Consider the following 6,177-nt stretch of genomic DNA (forward strand, 5'->3'; position numbering starts at 1 on the left):
GCGTTTCATTGTTAAAACCCTCACTGGTTTCATCAACATTCAGAAAAAGCTAGAGTCAGAAGATACACATGCCCACCAAATATATTCAGCCATAGATGTTGACATGACCTTGGCTTTAGAGCAAGACTATACGCAAGACCCAATGATCGCCAGCCTATTGCAAATCTTACCACAGAAAAAAGCAAATGCCCTAATAAAAGAGATGATTACTTTTAAGGATGCACTTAAAAACAAGTGGGATGCTGTCCTAGCCCACAGCATAACTGGGCAAATGAGTTAAAGCTCTTTTTGGAAACGGGTTACAATCCTGGACCCATTCAAGAATGTTCAGTTTAGTCAGGATTTCAATGATTACAAAGATTTATTTATGTTGGTTGGAGCTTCTGATGATGTAATGAATGTTGTAGAAGAAGAATTCAAGAAATATGTAATGCACTCTATCCCACAAAAAGACACCAGTGCAATGACATACTGGCGTTCTCAGAAGCAAGAATGGCCAACACTGTGTAATCTTTCTTTGAATCTCTTGGCCATTCCAGTATCCTCAGCAAATATTGAACGGGTTTTCAGTGGTTTTCATTTCATTAACAAACCAGAAAGAGCCTCAATGTCTGCAAAGTCTCTTGAAATGCACATGTGCTTGTACTACAATGGCAAAGTTTTCAAATGAATGTATTGTGTTGACCAATAACAACCGGGCGCAGGTGCGCATTGTCAATTTAAATAAATGTGGAAAAATACTAGCTGTAGCTTCATCTTTTGCTTGTGGCAAAAATAAATGTGGATAAATACAGAAAAAATGCCCAAAAAATAAATATGGATAAATACAGACGGAAATGGCAAAAAAATAGATACCATAAAACCGGGAGCCCTACACATAATATAGATGGACAAACACTACACAGTACTTTCAAAATACCAGTATCACAAACTTTAACATATAAACAACTAACTCATGAAAACAGGAGCATACTTCAAAATAAACTAATGCATTTAAAAGTATTAATAATAGATGAAATTTCAATGGTAGGTGCAAATATGTTTAATTTCATACACAATAGATTACAAGAAATAAAAGCTTCTAACCAGCCTTTTGGAGGTATATCAATATTAGCAATTGGAGATTTTTATCAATTGAAACCTGTATTTGACACATACATATTTGACAATTCAAAACATTTGTTTGGGCCATTAAGCACTAACTTGTGGCAAACACATTTTAAATTGTATGAACTAACAAAAATAATGAGGCAATTAAATGACATGCCATTTGCAGAAATGCTCAATAGGTTAAGAATAGGCAAACATACAAAAAACGATATAACAAACATTAAATTACGACAAATAGAACCTCCACAAAGTATAAAAGAAACTATAACATATATAATGGCAACTAACAAAGAAGTAAATGAAATAAATAACAGAGTATTATTACAGCATATACAACAACATGCTGTTTATACTACATTAGCAATAGACACAGTTGCTTCAGACCTAAGTCAAGAAGTAAAAGAAAAAATATTAAAGCAGTTACCAGCAGACTCTACAAAAACAATGGGATTATCAAGCATACTACATATTGCAATTAAACTTTGCTATGATTTAACTGCTAATCTTAATGTCAATGATGGATTAACAAATGGAGCAACAGGAATAGTTGAATATGTTGATTGTACAAATAACATACCTATTATAATATGGATACATTTTGATAATTGCAATATTGGGAAAAGTACTAGACAACAAAACAAACATCTATACCATGTTAATATATCACATGAATGGGCACCAATATTGCCTATATCAAGAAACTTTCAATATACCCAAAAATGTATAACTATAATTCGAAAGCAATTTCCATTACGACAATCATCAGCATGCACAATCCATAGAACACAAGGCGAAACAATTGAACCACTTTATATACACTTTAATATTAGCAAAATACATCACCTACATTATGTAGCTATTAGTAGAGCAAAATCATTAAAAAACATATATATAAAAAACTTTTACCAAACAAAAATATTAGTACATCCAACAGTCCATGAAGAAATGTTCCGCTTAAAAGCATATATGTTGCTAGAAATATCCATAACTCAGATATCACAATTTACAAACCACGTTACTATTATTGTACAAAATATACGCTCACTACAAACAAATTTTCAATTAATATTAGCTGACAGTAACATATTGAATGCTGATATTCTATGTTTTACGGAGATAAATACAACACATAAAGCAAATAGTGATGCATTTGTAATTCCCAATTACAATATGCTAATATTTGATAAATACCATAACGCACAAACAAACCATGGTATTATAATATATTATAAAACAAATCACATATTACAAGCAGTATTTACAACACAACAGCAAATTGACATCTTGCAATTTACTAAACAAATAAAAAACAATAACTACCTATTTGTAATGCTATAGAAGCCACCAAAAGTACACATACAAATACTATTGCAAATATTAACAGCCATATTAAACAATTATCCAAATCATAAATATATAATAATGGGTGATTTCAATATTGATTTGCAAGCAACAACACACAATAAAAGTGTATTATTAAATTACATGTTATCAAACTTTAACTGTGTTCAAAAAATAAACTCACTTACAACAGATTACAATTCAATATTAGATCATATATTTACAAATGCAAATCTAGAACAGTATGGAACATTAGAGCCATATTACAGTGATCATAAACCAATATGGACAGCTATCTGACTTATATGCATTATAATGTACAAGTACGCTATGTTGCAACTTCCAAATTTTCATTAAATATTAAAATATTTGCATTGTTTTTTGCAGATGATTTCTATTCAAGATTTGAAAGACAGCAACCAAGATGAAACTAAGCCATACCAAAAGGCAATTCGTGTAAATATCGTTCACTGTACAGGAAAAACTTACTATCAGAATGCAAAACAGGAAAATAAAGTAATGTACCATATGGCATTAGCGGATCAAAGCACGTCTATCAAAGCTACTTGCTATACTGAAGTCTACCATGCTCAAACTAAAGAAGGATATGGCTTGCTAATTCGCAATTACCTAATCAAAAATGATACTTTGATTATGACAAAACAAACAAAAATCTCAAGAATGCCACCAATTGCAATACCTAAATTATTCAAGAAGCTATTAATATTTTGCAGCCGCCACCTCCACCAGTGTCTCCAATAAAGACAGTGAGAGAAGTGAGTGTAAAAACACTCCTAAGCGTCTCCGGAACAATAACTGAGGTAAGCTACTTTTTTATACTTTGCATTTTACTATTGCATTATCTGAACTAACATAAACGTACAAAGGTAAAAAATGTTTATAATTGCATGTTGATAAAATACTTCACTGTACAAATACATAATTGTATCGTAATACTACAATGGTTTATTGCACAAATTGTCAAAAATTGCCATGCAAAAATGTTCAACATACAATGTTCTTGATGACAAATTTCTTTGTTAACCATATTGTAAATGCAGCATTGTTAAATTAAGTAGCATTAAACAAAAATAAATATGATGCTGCCGACAAACTAGAATGTAACAAACATACATACAAAATATAACAGGTAAGTAAACTTACATACTAGCTAAAAAAAAGTAAAACAAAGTAAGTCTGTATACTTATTGTAATACAAAATTACATGTATTACACTTTTGCTAAAAATGTTTGCACTAATGAAAGGTAAGTAAAATACAATTTAATTAAAGCATATGTAATGTATGTATAAAAATGTACTAATTTAACATACCATTAAAGCATTAATACTGAAAATTTAAACAAGTAGATACCACACAATATTCAACATCAAAATGCATCCAAATAATAATGTAAGTAACTTGCAATTAATTTTCAAACTTTAGCTAAAATTGGACTCCCTATAAAAATATTAGTAGCCTATAAAGTGCCAAACTGGCAGTCTGCAAAACTGTTACCTTGCAAATTACATTAACTACCAGTTCAATCAAGGACTGCGTTTAAAATCGGCTGACTCACTTTCAAAGCTGTGTTACAGACTTCACATGCCTATCTCCAATACATGGTCGCTCTTTACTGTCCAATACGCTACATATAGTCCTCCCATGAAACTTCCAAACCCCCCCCCTTAATCAAATTTAAAAAAATTAGCAGCCATAGATTTGCTTACTTAACCTAAAACTTCTACAACTAGTTTCTTTTCTCAATAGAATGCTTTAATTCTCTTCTACAAATCGCAAAAATCCAAAAACCTGCTTCTTTATACATTGTTACTAAAGCCCTACATGTACAGTACTCAACACCTAAACAATGCCAAGAAAATTATAATGTCATAGCACTATATAAGACAGCCTTACCATAAGGTAAGATAACAGAAGATTATTATGCAAAACAAACAATGTTACATTAATGTTGCTACTTCCCAATAGAAATAATAAAAGGTAAGTAATCTAAAACTTATGGTAATACACTGTTTGCATTACATATGCAAATATTTCTATGAATCTTACTTTATTACTTTATGTACTTTTACAAACAAAAAGTGCAACTATTATGCAATATAAACAATATGATACAACGAACGTATGCACCTTTTAATAACAAGTAACATAAATATATACTATACATATTGCAAAAGTATATGCACTAAGGTATAATAAATACAAAGAACAACATTATACTACAAACAATGTATGCATGCATATAAGCATACAACTCTAAGAGGTAAGTAAACAAACATTTAATTAATGAAGTACACATTTTTATTGTAAAGAACTTGTATTAATTGTTCAAAGTTTAATAATTTAATGCATTTCTACAACAAATGCATATACTACACATAGACCTTTACATTCCTTAATAAAGTAAAGTAAAATAATAAATACTTAACATATGCTAACACATAACTAATACATCTCCACACACATTCAAATAAAGCTAACACATAACTAATACATCTCCACACATATTCAAATACATACTCAACACATTTTTACCATCACAATATTTTTAAAATAAACAAGACACAAACACCTACACTATGCACCACACATAACTTTATATAATTTAGTGCTCTACGTACTCTGCAAGTCGTAGCACGCCCTAGTTCATACAGAACTAGGATGGCCCCAATGATGAAGCATGTCACTGTGAGGCAAATCCAGTGAGTGAGGGGACACTAAAAACACATTGTTTTTCTACTAGAGTACACCTGCCTACATTCACCACACAGCCATATACACACATACTTCTTTTACACACTACATACACCTACAATACACTTAAACTACAATTAATCACTCAAATAACATACCTCACACAACAACACTTTAACACATATCATTACATCAAAACACTCTCAGTAGCATTAACCCATATTTGCATCCTACACCTAAAACACAAGTAACAATTGACTACTCCCCTTTCAATCCAGGAAGCTCTTGATGCAGGGGCTGGTGAACTCCAGATTGGACTATGGGAATGTCCTATATCTGTGGGCCCCAGTCTCTGTAGTCCACAGACTTCAATGTGCACAAAATGCGGCGGCAAGATTACTCACAGGAACCGCAGCGAGGAACTCGGCCAAGCCAGCCCTTAGAAGTCTGCACTGGCTGCCAGTTAAGGAACGGGTCAACTTCAAGACCCTGTGCATTGCCCATAGAATAATGCACAATGAAGGCCCTCCCATCCTCAGGCCGCTTGTGTCTCACCAACAAGCAAGCAGACAACTTAGATCTAACTCCCTCTCCCTGGCAAAAGTCCCCAGAATCAGGAAGGCCAGAACAGGTGGTCGCCTGTTTTCGTACAATGCCCCCAGATTATGGAATGCCCTCCCACTCTCCCTGAGGCAAGAACAAAACCACCTCAGATTTAGGAAAAGACTGAAGACCCTACTCTTCCCCTGAGCACTCCCTCCATGACTTCCCACCCTACAGGACTGTGTTCACTAGCGCCGGGATACCCAAGGGTAGCTGTGCCCTCTACAAAACCCAAAAACAATCAAAATCAAATCACTTACTATAATGCAAATTCGATTATAATAATGCCAATGTAAATGTAAATGTACAGCAATTTATATAGCGGAAATCAATAGCAGTTTCTAAACGCTTGCTTAGGGAACCCATCCTGGTATTCCCCTGTGAAATAACCCCAGCAGGGTATCCGCAA

This window comes from Lissotriton vulgaris, unplaced genomic scaffold, assembly GCF_964263255.1.
Source record: "Lissotriton vulgaris unplaced genomic scaffold, aLisVul1.2 SCAFFOLD_1912, whole genome shotgun sequence".
NCBI classification, from domain to species: Eukaryota; Metazoa; Chordata; class Amphibia; order Caudata; family Salamandridae; genus Lissotriton; species Lissotriton vulgaris.